Source organism: Eumetopias jubatus, unplaced genomic scaffold (genome assembly GCF_037043125.1).
Source record: "Eumetopias jubatus isolate StellerSeaLion01/CBP00866 unplaced genomic scaffold, mEumJub1_p1.0 scaffold_1, whole genome shotgun sequence".
In the NCBI taxonomy this organism is placed as follows: Eukaryota; Metazoa; Chordata; class Mammalia; order Carnivora; family Otariidae; genus Eumetopias; species Eumetopias jubatus.
The window spans coordinates 133,625,340-133,648,742 of NW_028274807.1; the positions used below are offsets into that span (position 1 = coordinate 133,625,340).

The following is a 23,403-nucleotide window of genomic DNA, read 5'->3' on the forward strand; positions in this document are numbered from 1 at the left end:
GAGATTTCAGCCACAAAAAAGGTTTATTTATTTATTTATTACCAACCCAACCCATCCATTCTCTATCCCTTTTTTATTTTTTTTATTTAAATTCAATTAGCCAACACACAGTACATCTTTAGTTTCAGATGTATTATTCCACAATTCATCAGTTGCGTATAACACCCAGTGCTCATCACATCTCTATCCCTTCTTTTAGACAGAAGCCATAAAAGGTCAAGTCAAAGCATTGTATTAAGAAACAAGGGAGCTTGGACTTAGAATACACATGGCCAGAGACACTGCCAACCAGGAACCTGGAGCAGATCAGAGGCAGTGAATAATAGTTCTTCAAGTCTGCAATAAGAAATGGCATCCAACAAACCAAAAAAGAGACTCTTAACTATAGAGAACAAACTGATGGTTAAAGAGTACACTTATCTTGATGAGCACTGAGTAATATATGGAATTGTTGAATCACTATATCGTACACCTGAAAAAATATAACACTGTGTATTAACTATACTGAAATTAAAATAATTTTTTTTAAATGTCATCCGATTGGGACACCTGGTTGGCTCATCAGTTAAGCATCTGCCTTCGGCTCAGATCATGATCTCAGAATCCTGGGCTAAAGTCCTGCACTGGGGTCCTTGCTCAGCAGGGAGCCGGCTTCTCCCTCTGCCTGCCACTCCCACTGCTTGTGCTTGCTCTCGCTTTCTTGCTCTTTCTCTCTCTCTGACAAATAAATAAATAAAATCTTTTAAAAATAAAAAAAATCTTAAATGGCATCCAATTAAACTACATTGCAAAAAATGGGAGAGAAGCAGAATGGAAAGAGTAAAACATGGAAGAGGCAGAATCTTTAGAATCTTGGTGGAAAAAGTACTGTACCGATGGGAGTGGGAAGGTGGAGTATTTCCTGCAGTGGAAGGGACTTACTGACAATGCCAACAATACTTGTGAACCCGAAGAAAATTTAGATTGTCCAGAGTTAATTGAAGCATTTACTAATTCTCAAAAAGCTGATACAGAAAGAAAACCTTTATCTGAGAGTGAATGTAAAAATAGCAAATCAAAGAAAAGAGATTCTGCTGACAAACCAGTCTTGATCCCGAACAATTAGTGCCACAGACAGCAGTGGTGAATTAATGTTCATCATGACGTGGAAAGATTCAGATGAGGCAGAGCTGGTGCTGGCAAAAGAGGCAAATATGAAGTATCCTCAAATTGTAATTGCTTTTTATGAAGAGAGACTAACTTGGCACTCTTATGTGGAAGACAAAGCTCAAGAATTGTTTCCATGGCTATATATATATTCATAGCCTTATATATAATCTGGGTCTTGGCTTTTTATATTTATTAGTGTGAAGATATAACAACATTCTAATGAAAATCAAGTTTCATATGTTTGTTGTGCAGTATTATTGGGGGAGTCATAGGGGAGTTTTTTGCATCTATAGCACTGATTACGTTGTGGATCTTTGGGGGTTTTCTGTAACCTGCTTTTTTTTCAAGTTTTCATTTAAGTCCCAGTTAGTTAATATACACTGTAATATTAGTTTCAGGTATAGAATTCAGTGATTCATCACTTACATACAACACCCAGTGCTCTGATGAGTTCCCCCCTTTAAGCCCCATCCCCTATTTCACCCACCCCCCACCCACCTCCCCTCTGGTAACCCGCAGTTTGTTCTCTATAGTTAAGAGTCTGTTTCTTGGTTTGCTTCTTTCTCTCTTTTTTCTTTTTCCCTTTGCTCTTTTGTTTTGTTTCTTAAATGCCACACTTGAGTGAAATCATATGGTATTTGTCTTTCTCTGACTGACTTACTTCACTTAGCACAATACCCTCTAGTTCCATCCACATTGCTGCAAATGGCAAGACTTCACTCTTTGACAGCTGAGTAATATTCCATTGTACATATGTACCACTTCTTTATCCTTTCATCAGTCGATGGATGTTTGGCCTCTTTCCATGATTCGGCTATTGTTGATAATGATGCTATAAGCATCAGGGTGCATGTGTCCCTTTGAATCTGTATTTCTGTATCCTTTGGGTAAATACCTAGCAGTACAATTGCTGGATCATAGGGAAGTTCTATTTTTAACTTTTTGAGGAAACTCCATCCTGTTTTCCAGAGTGGCTGCACCAGTTTGCATTCCCACCAACAGTATAAGAGGGTTCCCCTTTCTCCACATCCTCCCCAACATCTGTTGTTTCCTGTGTTGTTAATTTTAGCCATTCTGACTGCTGTGAGGTGATAGCTTTTTGTAGTTTTGATTTGTATTTCCCTGATGATGAGTGATCTTTTCATGTGTCTGTTAGCCATCTGGATGTCTTCTTTGGAAAAATGTCTTCATGTCTTCTGTCCATTTCTTAACCGGATTATTTGTTTCTTGGGGTGTTGAGTTTGATAAGTTCTTTATAGATTTTAGATACTAACCCTTTATCTGATATGTCATTTGCAAATGTCTTCTCCCATTCTGTAGGCTGCCTTTTAGTTTTGTTGATTGTTTCCTTTACTGTGCAGAAGCTTTTTTTTTTTTACAAGGGTATTTGCCCTTTTTTTTTTAAGATTTTATTTATTTGTCAGAAAGAGAGAGCACAAGCAGGGGGAGCAGCAGGCAGAGGGAAAAGCAGGTTCCCGGATGACCAAGGAGACCAATGTAGGACTCGATCCCAGGACCCCAGGATCATGACCCGAGCCGAAGGCAGACGTATAACCAACTGAGCCATCCAGGCATCCCTGTGCAGAAGCTTTTTATCTTGATGAAGTCCCAATAGTTCATTTTTGCTTTTGTTTCCCTTGCCTCAGGAGATGTATCTAGTAAGAAGTTGCTATGGCCAATGTCAAAGAAGTTACTGACTGTGTTCTCCTCTGGGATTTTGATGGATTCCTGTCTCACATTTACGTCTTTCATCGATTTTGAATTTATTTTTGTTTATGGTGTAAGAAAGTGGTCCAGTTTCATTCTTCTGCATGTTGCTGTCCAGTTTTCCCAACACCATTTGTTGAAGAGACTGTCTTTTTTCTATTGGATATTCTTTCCTGCTTTGTTGAAGATTAGTTGATCATATAGCTGTGGGTTCATTTTTGGGTTTTCTGCTCTGGTCCATTGATCTATGTGTCTGTTTTTATGCCAGTACCATACTGTCTTGATCACTATAGCTTTGTAATATAACTTGAAGTCCAGAATTATGATGCTTCCAGCTTTACATTCCTTTCTCAAGATTGCTTTGGCTATTCAGGGTCTTTTATGATTCTATACAAAGTTTAGGATGGTTTGGTCTAGCTTTGTGGAAAATGCTGATGGTATTTTGATAGGAATTGCATGAAATGTGTAGATTGCTTTGGGTAGTATAGACATTTTAACAATATTTGTTCTTCCAATCCATGAGCATAGAATGTTTTTCCATTTCTTTGTGTCATCTTCAATTTCTTTCATCAGTGTTTTATAGTTTTCAGAGTACAGGTCTTTTACCTCTTTGGTTAGTTTTATTCCTAGGTGTCTCATGGTTTTTGGTGCAATTGTAAATGGGATCAATTCCTTGATTTCTCTTTCTGCTGCTTCATTATTGGTGTATAGAAATGCAACAGATTTCTGTATGTTGATTTTGTATCCTGTGACTTAACTGAATTTGTGTATCAGTTCTAGCAATTTTTTGGTGGAGTTTTTTGGGTTTTCTATATAGAGTGTCATGTCATCTGCAAATAGTGAAAGTCTGACTATTCCTTGCTGATTTGGATGACTTTTATTTTTTTTTCATTGTCTGGTTGTTGAGGCTAGGACTTCCAGTAGTATATTAAATAACAGTGATGAGAGTAGACATCCTGTCTTGATCTTGACCATACAGGAAAAGCTCTCAGTTTTTCTTCATTGAAGATGATATTAGCTGTGCCTTTCTCATATATAGCCTTTATTATGTTGAGGTATGTTCCCTCTATCCCTACTTTGTTAAAGATTTTTATCATAAATGGATACTGTACTTTGTCAAATGCTTTTTTTGTATCTATTGAAAGGATTGTATGGTTCTTATCCTTTCATTTGTTAATGTGGTGTATCAGGTTGATTGATTTGTGAATATTGAACCACCCTTACAGCCCAGGAATAAATCCCACTTGAGTGTGGTGAATGATTCTTATATTGTACTGTTGGATTTGATTTGCTAGTATCTTGTTGAGAATTTTTGCATTCATGTTCATCAGGGATATTGGACTATAGTTCTCTTTCTTAGTGAAGTCTTTGTCTAGTTTTGGAATCAGGGTAATGCTGGCCTCATAGAATGAGTTTGGAAGTTTTCCTTCCATTTCTATTTTTTTGAATAGCTAGTGAAGAATAAGTATTAACTCTTTAAATACTTGGTAGAATTCCCCCTGGGAAGCCATCTGGCCCTGGACTTTTGTTTGTTGGGAGAATTTTGGTTGCTGATTCAATTTTTTTGCTGGTTATGTTGTGTTTGACTTCACGTTTCCTAGCATTGTGGTCAGAAAATATGCATGGTGTGATCTGTCTTTTTGTGTTTGTTGTGGCCTGATTTTTGACCTAGTATATGCCTGTGGAAAAAAAAATGTGTATTCTGCTGGTTTAGGATGAAATAATCTAAATATATCTGTCAAGTCCACCTGGTCCAGTGTGTCACTCAAAAGCATTGTTTCCTTGTTGATTTTCTGCTTAGATGATCTGTCCATTGGTGTGAGTGGGGTGTTAAATTCCCCTCTGATTATTGTATTATTATCAATGAGTTCCTTTATATTTATTAATATTTGTTTTATATAGTAGGGTGCTCCCATGTTGGAAGCATAAATATTTATAGTTCTTGTGATTCATAGTTCTTCTTTCTCTCTTTTGTTCAGCTTCATTATTTTCCATTATTCTATCCTCTGTATCACTTACTCATTTCTCTATTTATATTCCTCTACTTCTTCTATCCTTGTGGTCATTACATCTAGTCAGTTTCAAATCTCGGCTATCACATTTTTCATTTCTGCCTGATTGGTTTTTTAGCTCTTTTATCTCTGCAGTAAGGGTCTCCCTGATGTCTTCCATGCTTTTCTTAAGCCCAGTGAGTAGCCTTATGATTGTTGCTTTAAATTCTTCATCAGGCATATTACTTATATCTGTTTCAATTAGATCTCTGGCCACGACCTTCTCTTCTCCTTTTTGGGGGATGAATTCCTCCATTTTGGCATTTTGTCTAGGTCTCTGTCTTCCTCAGTGTGTTAGAAAAGCCTGTTATGTTTCCTGCTCCTGAGAGTAATGGCTTTATGAAGAAGAGGTCATACATTGTCCAGGGCCTGGCACTTCAGTGTCACTGGTGTGTGCTGTGTGCACTCTGCTGCTGTGTTTTGGCTGCTTTATCCCTCAAGTCAGTCATCTTCAGAGTCTCTCCTTCCCTATAATGGGCAGTGTTTGGACCTTGCCAGAGTGTGGAGAGTTTTAACTAGGCATGCTCTGGTCTGCTTGCTAAATGGGACCTGATGCTACTTCCACTAAAACTGAAGCCTTGCTGAACTTTTTTTTTTTTTTAGTCAGTAGACATAGTACATGCAAATGTCCTGCTGGTCTTCTGGGGAGGGTGCCTGCTGCAGTGGTCCTCAAGCACACTTGTCCAAGAAAAGCAGTACCAGCAGAGCACAGGGGTACAGGACATGGTGTAAGCAGGTTAGGCAGCCAGTGTTGACATTGTGCTGTTTACTAAGTTGGTTTATGCTGAGGGGCGGGGGAGGGAAATGGTGTGCCAGCCAGCTACTTTGTCCCCAGAGAGGGGCCTCCATGCTTGCTGCTCTCAGGGAAGCACTCCCAGAAGAGTGCATACTTTCCCCTCTTGCATCCCAGGCATTTTTCAGATGGCTATTGTCACGCTGTCTGCCTCCAGGATGCTTGCCTGTCTAGAGCAGCGCAGTGCATTTTGGGCTCTATCCCAAACAAGCCTGCTGACTTTTAAAACTCCAAACTTTAGAGATGTGCATAGCGAGGGTTTGTGCTGGTCTTCTGGGGGAGGGTCTCGCTCTGCAGGGACTGATACAGGTTTGACCAAGAAGGGCAGTTGCACCAAAGTGCAGGGGCATGGGATTTGGAGCAAAACAGGCTAAACAGTCAGTGTCTGGATTAGCCTCCCTCAGCAGGTGTCTCTGGGCTTATGCTGAGGGGTTGGGGAGGGAATTGGAACCCTCCAGCTCTTTTGTCCCTGAAGAAGTGCCACCTCTCACAGATGTGTTCCAAGAAGAGTGAACAGTCTCTCCCATGTGCCTTAGGAGATCATCAGACCATACCATCTTGGGCGGTGGGGGGGGGGGGGGATATTGCTTACTTGCCTTCTCTCCAGGAGTAGGACAGTGCCCCCAGGGCTCTATCCTTGCCAAGCCCCCACCCATCTCTAAAACTCCAGTCTTTGAGCTCCTCCTCCCCCCATCCCCCCACCCCCGTTGCAAAAACTCATGAAAATCAGCCCCTTTCTTTCTCCCAGCCAGTGGCTTTGCGGAAGTCTCCGAGTGCATATCCTGTGTGCTCTTTTCTCTGCAACCAGGGCTCCCTCCCCTCTGTAGCACCTGTGTACATTTCTCCCCCCAAATCATGTCCCCACACTTCCGACCTTCCTCTATGTGGACTCTCCTCTCCCTCTAGTTGTGCAGTTTGTTCTGTCAGTCCTCAGATTGATTTCTTGGGTATTTAGAATGATCTGATATTTATCTGTGTTCCAGGGATGAGGCAAGCTTAGGGTCCTCTTAGCTCTCTGTCTAGCACTGGTTACTTGAATAAATAAAAACTTTCTTAGTTGCTTTCTTTATCAGAAAAGAATATTTGAGGCCATATATTATTTTGACCATTATATTATCATTTGAAACCATGTATTATTTCCTTTGCACTAGAGAACAACTTTTCTAAGTATCAGGGAAAATCTCCATAGTAATTACTCAATCAGAATTTATATTTAACTCCTATATGCCTAAGGACCATTCTGGGTTTTTTGTTATTTGGGTGTGTGTGTGTGTGTGTGTGTGTGTGTGTATAAAACACACACATAAGTGGCTTCCTTTCCTTTTCTTTTCTTTCATTCGTTCGTTCATTCGTTCATTCTTTTTAAACATTCACCAAAACAAAACAGCATTTCATGACCATGGATAACCCATGTTTCTGGGATGCTATCATTTTGAGCAACCTAAGAAATAAATCACTTCAAGTTAAGTTGAAATTTTTCCTAAAGCTCTAACCTTTCAAATCAAATAGATGATTTTGTAATGAATTGAACAATTTAAATATAATATAAATGATTTAAATTGGACAACTTAAAAGCAGTCATATCAGAATCCATGTCCATATCTACAGCTATATAAATGCAAGTTTATTTGCAAAACCCCTTAAAGGAAAATTTTATCATACCAACATCTTCTCCCCCCAAATGAGAAAACTAGAGAAGTCCTGGTGTGTTTTAATTAGGTAAGCAAAATTAGTTACATGGACATTTACAAATTTCCTTTAGTGAACCATTCTTTTGCAAGTTGAAATCCCTAAAAGAGACTGACTAAATGGAACAAAATGGGACTAAAAGGTCATGATTCATGGAATGCCTCAAACTTCATTCATGGAAACCTAATCATAATCAGATGGCTGGAGATGTTGGCAATTGAGGACCTGCTGGAATAAATGGGCGAACAGACTTTCGCAGTCCAAATTCTTGACCTGCATGTGTTTTCTTTATTCCAACTCATTTCTTACACGTAGGCTCAATCTTCTCAGTATTTTGGTTACTGGTTCAGCAGAAGCCAGGAAAAGACAATAACTTTGTAGCAATCAGAGTGTTATCCAACTATATATTGCTTACTTTATTGTAAACAGTAGTCAATAGACAGTCTATATTCAAAAAGAAAAAGAAAAAAGAAACAATGTATTCTTTCCTAAAAATTCTAGATAAATTCTTTGGTCTTTCTCTTTTTTTCCTCACAGATATAACTGAATCCCAGAGATATTTAGATCTATTCCCTTAGTCTGCAATTACCTTCATGGCTTGCTTGTGATTGAAAGCTTTCCCAAAACCATTTGGGTCTCTGCATCACTCCAGTGACCACATGTTAACCTAAGTAACTAGACTGCAGCTAACATACCTCACATGTGTGTTTTTCTTGCTGCCAGTCTTTCATGCCCACACATTATTACTAAGGCAATTCAAAGAACTGTATTCTGAAAAGGAAAAAACAAAATTTTTTGCATGTTATTTTTCCCTTCTAGGTTTCTCACTTCAGTTGAATGGGGGGACATGCTTACAGCCCTAACCGGACTGATTACCCCCTTGTGCTACTCCATCTATATATGTGTAGACTCCATTGTTCCATTGATCAGCCTTTGATAGCAGTTGTTCACTAACCTGTCTATTGCCCCTTCCAGACACGGAATTTCTTTAAGGCAAGAGTCATCTCTCATATGCCTCTAAATCCCTGGCACAATGCCTGGCACACAGGAAACACTCAAGTTAGTGTTGACTGAACATATGACCCATAGAACATAGTGTCCTGTGAGGTAAAATCATGTTTGACACAGAGGAATTTTCATATCAACTTTGCTATTCTTTTCTTTATCTTTATCTTTTTTTTTTTTAAGTAGGCTCCATGCCCAATATGGGGCTTGAACTCACAACTCTGAGATTAAGAATCACATGCTCTGCGGACTGAGCCAGCCCAGCACCCAATATTCTTAACTTTAACTGCTGGGTGTCTAAACATGGATTTAAAGTACATATTTATAGGGGCGCCTGGGTGGCTCAGTCGTTAAGTGTCTGCCTTCAGCTCAGGTCACGATTCCAGGGTCCTGGGATCGAGCCCCACATCGGGCTCCCTGCTCCACGGGGAGCCTGCTTCTCCCTCTCCTACTCCCCCTGCCTGTGTTCCCTCTCTCACTGTCAAATAAATAAATAAAATCTTTTAAAAAATAAAAATGAAAATAAAGTACATATTTATATTGTTTTGTAGGCCCTTTCCATCGGTCTTCCATTCTAGGAAATTTCCTTTATTTCTCTGAGTATATTCTTCACTCTATTTCTCATTCCAAGAGATTAGATTTTCTCCTAAAACTCCTACTAATCAAATGTTATAATTTCTGTATCTGTTCTCTCTTAACTCCATATTCATACATTTATTTATCTCTTTATCTCTTTGTGCTGTGTTCTAAGAGAAATTTCTTTAGCTTGAGTCCTCAGCTGTATCATTGGTTCATCCATTAAATTTTTTCCCAATACTATATTTCTACGGAAGTAATTTACATACTGAGATATGTACAGGTTTTAACTATAAAGTTCAATGAGTTTCAGCAAATGTATTGCCCTGTGGGAACTTTGATCCAGTGATTGCTATCCTCCTTTTCCAAAATCTACCTCTTAGAGACTGTTCCCATCAAACTTCCAGGGTTGTTAAAATTTCTAGAAATAATATACATAAATACTTGGCACAAAGCAACATCAATGGATAGTAGCCATGTAACAACATTTTTAATTCCTCTTTGAGAAGACCTAAAAATCTTAACTTCATTGTAATTTAAGAACCCCTCTGCAGATTCATTAAAATATATACTGGTAATATAGGACCAGGGACTGACATCAGAGCTTTGAAGAATAGAAAGAGGAAATAAAACATGCTCTATGGCTTCACAGAGCTTTACCATCTGCTACAATGATTCTCGAATTTAGAGACACATCACAATCATCTGGGGGACCTTGGGGAAAAAATACAGATCTACGCACCACACTAGCAAACTTTGATTCAGCAAATGTGAAGTAAAATCCAAGAATCCAATTCCACTATTCCTACCTATGTACAATGACTCTGATGGACACCAAAATTTAAAAGCCACTGATTGCGTAAATGAGAACTCTTAGCAGAATTTCCTAGTCCATGGTCCAGCATCACAGCTTGGTAGGGAAGGGAAATAAAATGTTAGGACTGCGGGGCACCTGGGTGGCTCAGTCTAGTTAAGCGTCTGCCTTCAGCTCAAGTCATGATCCCAGGGTCCTGGGATCAAGCCCCGCATCTGGCTCCCTGCTCAGCAGGAAGCCTGTTTCTCCCTTTCCCACTCCCCCTGCTTGTGTTGCCTCTCTCACTGTGTCTCTCTCTGTCAAATAAATAAATAAAAATCTTTAAAAAATAAAATAAAATAAAACATTAGGACTGCTGACCATGACAGTACTTCTCAACACTCATTTCCCTCCACATGGATTATAATCCAAGAATTGTATTCCATACAGCAACACAGCTCAGGGGAAAATGAGGCATGTTGCCAGGAAGGTGTGATAGGAAATAATCCACCATAACTTTCCAAGAAAGTACAGAACCTTCTCTATGGCTCTTAAGTCATAAACTAAAAGAGATCATAGAAATTATTCTGGAATGATGTCACCAAAAGGTAAAGTAGCCCCAACCTAGGTGCCTGACAAAGATCAACAATTGGATAGCTATCCACAAACAACAGAAGCCCCAAGAGCGGTCAGGAGTCCACTCAAGAAAGTTCAGCAACACAACAGAACAAAAAACCTGAGAATAACCACACAAAAAGATAAGGAAAAACAGCTTCATTTTGCCAGCAGCATCCCATTCCCCAGGCTGGTACTGCTCAGCACAAGAGGGAACTCCCCAGCTAGAAAGAGTTCTCCCCAGAAAAGAGAGAGAAGAGTGCTGCCTTTCAGGATCGCTTTGGTTTTACTCCATCCATAGACTGACAAAGCAGAGGTAGTTAGAATTTGTTAGGAACAAGGATGAAGGGCAAGAGCTACCAGCATTGGCCATGGGCAGAAGTGAGATGGTTCCTGGTTCCCTGCTCTGCAGAGGACCCAGCTACTTTCTCCACTGAAGAAACCAGTAACCGCTGTTGCTATGGACCCCTGCAGACTTCACTGATTTTTACCCCACAGGTATTCGCATTCACAGATGCCAGACATCTAAGTCCCTTCTGGCCCCCAATGGAACCTGGGATCCATGTCAGCAGCCAGCCTAGTCCTCTGCAGCTGCATGAAAGCAAGATACAACTAGATACCTACAGCTGACCCACACCACCGTGTGCACACTTGGGGCTAGCTCATTCAGCTGTGTACTTGCATGCCACAAGTCTGACTCTCATGACGGGGCTCTACTACTGTTTGCATGCCCATGGGGAGATCTTGCAGCTGTGGAAGTATATACAGACAGCCAAGGCCCCACAGCTGCTTGTGGATCTGGATTCTGCCCTACCTCCAGCTGGTGGCCTGTACCACTGCATGCACTTATAGCAAGCCCCCCAGCAATGCACCTGCATGCCTCCTGCCCAACGCTTGTCACCAGACTCCACTGCTTTGTGAATGCTGTAGGGAGACCCTGTCACTGCAGGAATGCACACCAACAGCCAAGGCCACCCCAGCTACCAGTGCATCCACAGTTGACCCAAGCTTTGCTACTGGACCTAGCCCCCACCAGTACACGTATGCCTCCAACCATCCCTTCTCATTATACAAGCAGCTGCAGCTGGCCCCCGTAGTTGAGTGCATGCACACAACCAGCTCTGGCCACCACCACTGCCCATGCTGGTCCTTAGCTGCTGGACCTGGAAGCATTGCTGAGGACCCCAAAGCCCTTGCAGCCACTGTGGAGCCCCAGAACACTTGACAATGCTGTAGACCAAAGCAGCCTAACATCACACCCTCCTGGACCAAGAGTACCTACACATCCCTGTACTTAGTATTCTGCATGACTAGACCCAGGGTCACAGTACATTCCAGCATGCCCCCACCTGGCAGTGAAGGCCTTTCTTTATGGAAGCCAGTTCATAAAATCTTGAAGAGCTGACTGCTTCTCCAAATAAAATGAAAGACAAAAAATCATATGATCATCTCAAAAAATGCAGAAAAAGCGTTTTACAAAATATAACATCCTTTCATGATAAAAATGTTCAACAAATTAGGTAGAGGGAATACACAGCAAAATAACAAAGCCATTTATGACAAGCCCACAGCTAGGATCATATGAATGGTGAAAGGTTGAAAGCTTTTCCTCTAAAATCAGTAACAAGGCAAGGGTGCCCACACTCATCACTCCTATCAAACAAAATACTGGAACAATTAGGCAAGAAAAATAAATAAAAGACATCCAAATCAGAACGGAAAGAATAAAATTATCTTTTATTGCAAATGATATGATCTTATATAGAGACAATCCTAAAGACTCCACCCAAAAACTGTTAGAACTACTCAACAACTTCAGTAAAATTCCAGGACACAAAATCAACATATAGAAAGCAGTTGGGGGTGCCTGGGTGGCTCAGTCCTTAAGCGTCTGCCTTCAGCTCAGGTCATGATCTCAGGGTCCTGGGATCGAGTCCCACATTGGGCTCCCTGCTCAGCAGGAGGCTTGCTTCTCCTTCTCCCACCCCACCCCCGCCCCCGCTTGTGTTCCCTTTCTAGCTGTCTCCGTCAAAAAATTAAATCTTAAAAAAAAAAGAAGAAATCGGTTGTGTTTGTGTACACTACCAAATAGTATCTGAAAAAGAAATTTAAAATCCAATACCACTTACAATAGCATCACAAGCAGTAAAACACTTAGGGATAAGTGTAACCAAGGAGGTAAAGATCTGTACACCAAAAACTAGAAGACTTTAATGAAAGAAATTGAGGATGACACACAAAAAAAATAGAAAGAAATCTCACATTCATGGATCAGAAGAATTAATACTGTTAAAATGTCCACAGATAGCTATCCAAAACTATCTGGATTCAATGCAATCCCTATCAAATTTCCAATGGTATTTTTCAAAGTAATAGAAAAAAAATCCTAAAATTTATATAGAACCACAAAAGACCCTAAATAGCCAAAACAATCCTGAGATAGAACAAAGTTGGAAGTATCACACTTTCTGATTTCAAACTGTCTTATAAAGCTATAGTAGCCAAAACAGTATGGTTACTGGCATAAAGATGGATATATAGACTAGTGGAACAGAACTGAGAGTCCAGAAATAAACCCTCAATATGCAGTCAACTAATATCTGGCAAGGGAATTAAGAATACCCAATGAGGTAAGGATTGTCTTTTCAACAAATAGTGTTGGGAAGAATGGATAACCACAGGTAGAAAAATGGAATTAGACCTCTATTTTACATCACTCAAAAATGAATTTGAAATAGATTAAAGACTTAAATTTAAGACCTAAAGTCATAAAATTCCTTGAAAAAAACTTTGGGATATAGCTCCTTGACATCAGTCTTGGCCATTATTTTTTGGATGTGGCAACAAAACCCAAAACCAAGTGAGACTACGTTAAACTATAAAGTTTCTGCACAGCAAAGAAAACCACCAACAAAATGAAAAGGCAGCCTACAGAATGGAGGAAATATTTGCAAACCATATGTATGATAAAGGATTGGGATCTAAAGTATAAAAGAACTTCTACAACTCAACAGCAAGAAAACAATCGAATTAAAATTGGGCAGAGGAGTTGAATGGACATTTCTCTTTAAAAAGACACACAAATGGGGCGCCTGGGTGGCTCAGTTGGTTAAGCGACTGCCTTCAGCTCAGGTCATGATCCTGGAGTCCCTGGATCGAGTCCCACATTGGGCTCCCTGCTCGGCAGGGAGTCTGCTTCTCCCTCTGACCTTCCCCCCTCTCATGTGCTCTCTCTCTTTCTCTCTCTCTCATAAACAAATGGAATCTTAAAAAAAAATGTATTAAAAAAAAGACATACAAATGGCCAATATGTACATGAAAAGATGCTCAACATCACCAATCATCAGGGAAATGCAAACCAAAACTACAATTGTTAGAATGGCCATTATCAAAAGCAGAAGAAATAACAAATGAGCATGTAGAGAAAAAGGAATCCTGATGCACTGCTGCTGGGAATGTAAATTGGTGCAGCCACTTTGGAAAACAGTACGAAGGTTCCTCAAAAAATCAAAAACAGAATTACCATATGATCCAGCAATCTCATTTCTAGATATATATCCAAAGGAAATGAAATTGCTATCTTCAGATATCTGCTATCCCTCATTCACTGCAGTATTATTCACAATAGCCAAGATATGGAAACAACCGAAGTGTCCATCTAGGGATGAACGGAAAAAGAAAATGTGTCATATATAATATATGTGGCATATTTTATACATATATATAATATTCAGCTATGAGAAAGAGGAAAATCCTGCCATTTGTAACAACATGGATGGTCCCTTGAGGGCATAATGTGAAGTGCAATAAGTCAGACAGAGAAAAATACCATATGATTCACTTCTTTGGTATATTCACACACACCAATTCACTTCTACGTAGAATTTAAAAACATTAAACTCATAGAAACAGAGAGTAGAATGATGGTTGCCAAGGCCTGAGGGGAGTGGAGAAATGGGGAGATGTTGGTCAAAGTGTACATACTTTCAGCTATGAGATGTTCTGGAGTATGTTCTAGAGATCTAAGGTACAGCATGGTAACTATAGTTAGCAATACAGTACTGTATACCCGAAAGTTGCTGTGACATTGGAGCTTTCATATTCTCACCATATCAACAACAATAAAATAGTAATTATGTAAAGTGAAGGATGTGTTAACAACATTATTGTGGTAAACATTTCTTAATACATACATGTATCAGATCATCACATTGTACACCTTAAACTTATACAATGTTATATGTCAATTATATCTCAATAAAGCTGGAGACAAAAAGAGGAATCATTCTGTCCAGTGTATCTCTAATCATGGTCTATGGACCACTACAGGGTCTTCCTAGAGCCAAACACTGATGCTATGTTTCCAGGAAAGTAATGTGGAATTATACATACTTTCTTTTTATATGGTTTAATAACATACTAGTTATTATGAATTTATAAAAATTTGGCATTCACAATTTAAAATTATGACACTACTAGGATGTACTGAGGCCTCCAAATTCAGTGAGAATTCCTTAAACAAGTCTGCCATGCACCATTTGGCGATGTGGGAAGCTCCTCTCTGGCACGTGAGCATGCAGACGGTCAGCACTCCCACGATTTTCAGAAAGATGCTGTTTTGGTGCCTCAGCATTGTAGTCCTGAGCCAACTGTGGTATGCTGCCTTTTCTATCTTAGTTAATATATATTTAGAATTAATTTAATGTCGGGGTGCCAGGGTGGCTCAGATGGTTCAGCATCTGCCTTTGGCTCAGGTCATGATCCCAGGGTCCTGGGATCGAGCCCCGCGTCGGGCTCCCTGCTCCGCAAGAAGCCTGCTTCTCCCACTCCCTGAAGCTTGTGCTCTCTCTCTCGCTCTCTCTCCCTCTCTCAAATAAATAAATAAAATCTTTAAAAAATAGAATTAATTTAATGTCTTACTTTTATGAATTATTTTGTTTTCATATGTTCTTGGCATTCTGATTGTAACTTTGTTCCTTTTTTCAGGTTTTTGATACATTCTTCTTTTTTTTAATACCCGTTATTAGTTTCCTATTGCCCCTATAACAAATCACCAAAAATTTAGTGGCTTACAACAGCACAAGGTTATCTCTCACAGTTCTGGAGGCCAGAAGTCCAACATCAGGGCCACAGTCACTATGTCATAAGGGCTGGCTCCTTCTGTAGGCTCTGAGAGAAAGATCTATTTCATTGACTTTTTTTTTCCAACTTCTAGTGGCCACCTGTATTCCTTGGCTTGTGTCCCCAGGCTCAGTCTTCTGTCCCATCATCACATTACCTTCTTCTCTCCTGTGGTCAAATTTCTCTCTTACCTCCCTTTTATAAGGATGCTTGTTATTACATTTAGGGCCCATCCAGTCATCTCCCCATCTCCCCCATGATTAAGTGCTTAATCATATCTGCAAAGCACCTTTGCCATATAAAATAACATTCATGAGTTCCAGAGATCAAGGGCAGGGGAAGGAGAATAATTCAGCCTCCCATAATAGCTCCTGCTTTTTATTTTTGCTTTCTTGCCCTTTTTCAAGCTTGCCCAATTCCGTATCACATTTCCATCCATGTAACACCTACATATTGAGTGACTATTAAGTAATAGGCATGGTGGTAAAAGCCAGATATCAAAGTAAACCAGACATAGTGCTTACAGCGTAGCAAGAAAGCTAACTTTGAACAAGTTGTTACATGTATAATAATGAATGTTGCAGAAGATCAAGTAAAGGGTGCTGTGAATATGACTGATCAGGCAGCTACCCCAAGCTGTGGTGTTAGGGAAGACTTCCCTAAGACTGATATTTGAGCTGGGACATGAAAGATGAATAGGACTAGCTAGGTGGAGGGGTTCAGGTGGGTTGGGAAAGTTCCTTTTTAATTTCTCACTGGCAAAGGGAATGAGTAAGATAAGAGAGCTTCGAAGTTTTTGTGCTACCTACCTAAATATGTGAATAAACTGAGGTCCACAAAATTCAAGTTACTTCCTAAAGGTCCATTATTTTGACTAAATCTTAAAAGTGCTTTGAGAATTAGAAAGAATGATAAGAAGATAGTGTTAAACCAAGAAACTTGGGAACATTCAAATCCTGCCTCAGACCAGCTACTTCTCCCCATCACAGTATCTTAGGAAAATACACCCACAGAGGGCAACCCATGGTTATTATTAGGCTTTGGCCCCAATATCCAGTGCCGAACTCTTTTCGCTTAGGTGGAAGGGAGCCATAAACCTAAAACCAAAGTTGGACAAGCCCATAGTCTCCAAATGTCTCCCCACAAGATACTAATTACAAAAGAGAAAAATAGTAACTTTTCAGTATAGAAACCTGCAAGACACTACTTTAGCCAAGTGATCAAAGTTAATATCACCAATAATGAAACATAAAAATATCATATATCTCCCAGCATGATGCACTAAGAAAGACACATCATTTCTATGGTTTTCTTGTCAGAAATGCATAATTTCAATCAAGTCATGAGAAAATATCAGACAAACACCAAGTGAGGGATATTCTAGGACATAATTGACCAAGGATCCTAAAAAGTGTCAAGGTTACAAAAGTCAAACACACACACACACAAGTTGTCACAGACTGGAGACAAGGGAAACAAAACAACTAAATGCCATGTAGGATCCTGGATGACATCCTGGACCAGAAGAAGGTCTGTACTAAATAAATTATAACTATGTTAATTTCGTGGTTTAGATAATGGCATTAGTAGCAGTAGCAGTACATAATCTATTATCATTAGGAAAACCTTAGTGAAAGGTAGAGGGAGCTCTTTGAACGATTGTAACTTTTCTGATGTCTAAAATTATTTGAAAATAAAAAGTGATAAAAAGAAATACTCTAAGCAAATTGGAGCCTCAAATGTGGACTTTATAAATGTTTACAAATAATAAAAGCAGGTTAAGTCTCCATGACAAAGTAAGAGCAAGAGAGTCGGGTCTTTCATGAGACTTCCCAAGGTTGGAGACTGCCTCATCTAACAATCTTACACAAACTGACTGAAAAGTACACTGATCCCTGTTACCTAGACCTTTGTTACCTAAATATCTCCAACCAGAACACAAGGGTCCAAAATACATCCTGAACCTTGTAGCCTTAAGGTGAAAATGTCAGATGGGAATGGGCAGGGATGGGTGTAATGGCAAGAAGTGATCAAATGCTCCACTCAGCCTATGCAATTTCATGTTTCTCCCACTGCTAGATTCTTTTTCAAAACTTAAAATTCATCCATTAACTTTTGACCCTATGTTGATTTTCCAACAGGAGACAGGCTAAACCTTAGTTGCTTTGAAAACTGGTAAAGCTATGCATGAATGTCAGCATCAAGAAGGGGGAAATGAGCTTTAGAATAAAGACAACTAGGATTCAGACCCTGGCTCAGCTTAAATTATAGTCTAGATCTGTGACAATGAAGAAAAACTCTTTCTAGGGGCGCCTGGGTGGCTCAGTCGTTAAGCGTCTGCCTTCGGCTCAGGTCATGATCCCAGGGTCCTGGGATCGAGCCCCACATCAGGCTCCCTGCTCGGCGGGAGGCCCGCTTCTCCCTCTCCCACTCCCCCTGCTTGTGTTCCTGCTCTCGCTGTCTCTCTCTCTGTGTCAAATAAATAAATAAAATCATTTTTAAAAAACTCTATAAAATCCTTCTTCTGCATATTGGCAATGATAAAGAGTTGTTATGTAGATCAGATATGATGTGTATGAGAAGCTAACAGAGTTGATGAGTTCACAGAGAGCATTCAATAAAGGATTGCCCAGTTACATGAAAGAGGTTTTTTTGTTGTTGTTGATATATGTTTATTTTTTTTAACATAAAATGTATTATTTGTTTCAGGGGTACAGGTCTATGATTCATCAGCCTTACATAACACCCAGCACTCACTACAACACATTACAGGAAAGAGTTTTTAAGAAGAGTTGGTATTCTAGAGTTTAGAAAAGGGTTATTCTTACATTTTTTTTACCATTCATTTCCATCCTCAGCTACCACTTAATTCTACCTAAAGTAGTAATGTTTAACCTCCAGGAAATCTAGACTATGCTGAGTTCCATGCTGGGCATATTTTCCCTGTAGGGCCTACAGTGGAGGTTTGGATCACTCAAAGTCTGGCAAAAAATTTCCAGATAATTGCCTGTCTACTCAGTGACCTTTTTTAGAACAAATAGAAGAATTAGTATAGATGGAAAAGGCCAACACATTTGAAGTTTAAGAATGACTTTAGCAGATTTTCAAATGTTGGCTTATATTCACTGATAAAGTATCCTTACATACACACTTCAATTAAGCTGATAAACTCAGATTACCAAAATAAACATGACTAAGGGCAGCTATATAAAAATGCTTGTGTATACTGGGAATATTTGTGGAAGGCTGCATAAGAAACCAGTCACAATGGTTGTCCCAAAGCAAAAAACAGGCACAAGGGTCAAGAGCAGGAAGGAGAGTAACTTTTCAATGGACACACTCTTATACTGTGTGATTTTTAAAACCATATTCATATATTACTTGTTAAACACAGTATTAAATATATAATTTGAAAGTAAGAAAAATGTTCCCATAAACCCTAATGACTCCACTAAGCAGCTAGGCAGGTGGAGAATAGGAAGGGGGTCATTGCTAAATTCCCATGACCTACAGGGAAGAATTCCAGTTCCTACATAAATAAATGCGTCCACTGTCTTGTCTCCTCCAGGTAACAGACGTGGTGAACAAAACACCTGGGCCAACACTCAGGATACGTTTCTGCAACACCCTTTTTGTCTTGTGCATGGGAGAGGATGCAGCCTTATAAACCAGCCAGTTCCAACTTTTGTGGAGGATCTGTTGTGCAGAGACAGGTACATTTCATCCAAATGTCCATTTGTAAGTAGAAATAAGTGAAAACCCCCACAAAAATGTCACTAGAGGTAAGAACAGCAGAATAAAAATAGAGGGCTGAGCACTGAAATTGGCTTCCAGGGTGGTAAAAAAGTGTTTGCCTTTGGGAGGCCATTAAGCAGGCAATGACTGTCTGCTGTTCCGCCTGCAGCCTCTGCAGTCATGGCTCTTGTGAAGGTGGCTATTAAAGTCTAGATGAGATGTCACAGAGGGGCATCATGAAAGACTTTGCAAATGAACATAAATGGCAGGACTTTCAATGGAGAACTTGTTCTGTTACATCCATGTCCTCTTCCCACCTGAGCCACAACCTGTAAGTCCCACCCTCCCTGACTTTCTGAGGGGAAACTGTTGCAAAGGCCCCAGGGATTCTCCTCACTCTCTGATTCTCATTGAGTACTTACAACAAATCACTTTGCATGGCTTGTAGTCATATTTCAAGCATTAACTCTACTCTTCCATTTTGACGTTATAATCCAATGATCCCTATTTTCTATGAATGAATATTTCAGAGGAGATATATTCATAAAGAAGATTCGGGATGTAAACTGACTAGTTGCTCTGGGGAACTTGAAGCATAAGGCCTTATACTCAGAAGCTGACTATTAACATTACTTGTCCGTCACAACCCTGACAATAGAAACTTAAAAAAAAACTTAAATTCTAAGATACATAAAGTATACAGTTTTAAGTTTACAACCTGATGATTTTTTACATATGTATCCACAGGTATAACCACATCCCAGATAAAGTTCTGACTTCTGTGATCAAAGAATACACCCTGCATGAATGCAAATTGGTGCAGTCACTCTGGAAAACAGTATGGAGGTTCCTCACAAAGTTGAAAATAGAGCTACCCTACGACCCAGCAATTGCACCACTGGGTATTTACCCCAAAGATACAAATGTTGTGATCCATAGGGGCACATGCACCCCAATGTTTATAGCAGCAATGTCCACAATAGCCAAACTATGGAAAGAGCCCAGATGTCCATCAACAAATGAATGAATAAAGAAGATGTGGTATATAAACACAATGGAATACTACTCAGTCATCAAAAAAAAATGAAATCTCGCCATTTGCAACAACATGGATGGAACCAGAGGGTATTATGCTAAGCTAAGTAAGTCAATCAGAGAAAGACAATTATCATATAATCTCAATAATATATGGAATTTAAGAAACAAAACAGAGGATCATAGGGAAAGAGAGAAAAAATAAAACAAGACAAAATCAGAGAGGGAGAAAAACCATAAGAAACTCTTAATCATAGGAAACAAACTGAGGGTTGCTGGAGGGGAGCAAAGTGGGGGGCTGGACATTAAGGAGGGCATGTGATGTAATGAGCACTGGGTATTACATAAGACTGATGAATCACTGAACTCTACTTCTGAAACCAATAATCCAGTATATGTTAATTAATTGAATTTGAATTTTTAAAAAAGGAAAAAAAATCTTTAAAAAAAAAAGAAAAGAAAACAGTATGGAAGTTCCTCAAAAAGATAAAAATAGAAATACCCTATGATCCAGCAATTGCAGTACGAAGTAGAACGGGAAAGCTAGGTTCTTTTCTCACAGGGTCAAAGAATGAATCTCGTGGACAAAGGAGAGTGAGTAAAGTGATAGAGTTTTATTAAGTGAGGATACAGAAAAAGCTCTCAGGAGTGAGGGAGGAGTCCCAACAGGGTTGCCACTGAGGGTTTTTAGGGTTGGTCTTTTATAGAAAGCAAACCAGGGAACTTAAATCTTTTTACCATCTCTGTTGATAGCACCATTGAGTAAGGACTAGTGATAACACCTTCAATGGCTTACTTCCTTTTTTAGGGTCCGGTAATTCTTGGTTGGTCCCAAGTCGCTGTTGAACCAAGACCCCGCCTCTGACCCCTAGGACAGGGTGGTCTGGTTTGTTCCCTTATCTCTGGTCTCCTTACACCTTCGCGTTTTGGGGATTTTTGTGAGCCTGATCCCGTGGCCCCCATCTATCTCTCCCTACCTAGCCCCGCCTGTCCCTTACTCAGAAGTATTTACCCAAAGGATACAAACATATTGATTTGAAGGGGCACATGCACCCTGATGTTTACAGCAGTATTATCAAAAATAGCCAAATTATGGAAAGAGCCCAAATGTCCATCAACTGATGAGTGGGTAAAGAAGATGTGGTGTATATATACAATGGAATATTATTCAACAGTCAAAAAAGAATGAAATCTTACCATTTGCAACAACATGGATGGAGCTACAGTAATAATGCTAAGTGAAATAAGTCAGTCAGAGAGAGACAAATACCATACGATTTCACTCATGTGTGGAATTTAAGAAACAAAACAAATGAACTTAGGGAAGGGAGAAAAAAGAGAGGGAGGGAAACCATAAGAGACTCTTAACAATAGAGAACAAACTAAGGGTTGCTGGAGGGAAGGTGGGTGGAGGATGGGCTAAGTAGGTGGTGGGGATTAAGGAGGGCACTTGTTGTGATGAACACTGGGTGTTATATGGAAGTGATGAGTCACTAAATTCTACCCCTGAAACCAATATTACACTCTATGTTAACTACTACAATGTAAATAAAAAAATTGATATAAAAAATAAGAAATATTGGGGGGGGGGGATACACCCAGCATGTTTCCATTTAAATGATGTGGAAGAACAGGCAAAGTTAATATACTTGTATATCCACCACCCAGATGAAAATAGAGAGCATTTCAACATCTGAAATGATTCCCTCTTGCCTGTTTTCAGTCAATACCATCTCTACCAGAATGAACTACAATTCTAACACCATGGATTACTTGTGCCTATTACTGAAATTCATCTAAATGGAATCCCACAGTATGGATTCTTTGCATTGGTGATTCACCCAGATTGCTGCACGCATCAGTATTTCTTTTTATACAGAACAGAATTCCACTGCTTGAATATACTATATTTTGTTTATCCATTTTCCTATTGATAGACATTTAGGCTGATGCAAGTACTTACAATGTTGAATAAAACTTCTGTGATCATCCTTGTATATCTTTTTGTAGACGTGTACTAATTTCTCTGCTAGATAGGATTGGAATTACTGGGTCATTGAGTGAGCATTTGTTTAGCTTTAGCAGATGTGACCAAATGGTGTAAACTCTTTTATGAAAGTTCATAGAATTTGGGAAACTATTCACCAACAAGAAGAAAATCCTTTTCCTCCAAATAGCCTTCCCAGGTGCCAACAGCCCACACTGGCCTCTACCTTCCTAACTCCTACCTTCTCTACTTTCCTGACTCCTCTATATCTGCTCGGGGTGATCCAACCTTTATTCCCAGAGTTTGGCCTGGGAAGCATGAGTGATCTGTACTTTTAAATTCTGCACATTTTCATAAGAGAAGGAGCCTCTCCAGAATGACACTTCACCATTTTCTAATCAAGGAGAAATAAACCAACACATAAGAAAAGGTCCAGGACAGGGGCACCTGAGTGGCTCAGTCGTTAAGCGTCTGCCTTCAGCTCAGGTCATGATCCCAGGGTCCTGGGATCGAGCCCCGCATCGGGCTCCCTGCTCCACGGGAGCCTGCTTCTCCCTCTCCCACTCCCCCTGCTTGTGTTCCTGCTCTCACTATCTCTCTCTCTGTCAAATAAATAAATAAAATCTTTAAAAAAAAAAAAAGAAAGAAAAGGTCCAAGACTATAGATTCTCAGAAGCTAAGGGAAGAGGCAATTAAAGAAAGAAGGGACATTGAGTTAAATTAAACACTTCAAAGAAGTCAAAAAGAATGTGAATTAAGAAAAAAGTCATGGGAGTAGAAAGGATGAAGAAACCAAGAATGGCAATATATTGATGACTGTTGCAGCCAGCTGATTAATATATGGAACTTCAGGGCGCCTGGGTGGCTCAGTTGGTTAAGCGACTGCCTTCAGCTCAGGTCATGATCCTGGAGTCCCGGGATCGAGTCCCACATCGGGCTTCCTGCTTGGCAGGGAGTCCGCTTCTCCCTCCGACCCTCTTCCCTCTCGTGCTTTCTATCTCTCATTCTCTCTCTCTCTCTCAAATAAATAAATAAAATCTTAAAAAAAAAAATATATGGAACTTCATTATACTAATCTCATTACTTTTGTATATTTTTGAAATTTTCCATAATGAAAAGTTTGGAGGCATTAAATTTAGTCATTTTA

At 39.7% G+C, this 23,403-nt stretch overlaps 1 pseudogene; it reads left to right on the forward strand.

Annotated features, from left to right (window-relative positions):
- The first annotated feature begins 764 nt into the window (after positions 1-764).
- LOC114205591 (chromobox protein homolog 3 pseudogene) lies at positions 765-1,345 on the forward strand (annotated as a pseudogene).
- The last annotated feature ends 22,058 nt before the right edge of the window (positions 1,346-23,403 follow it).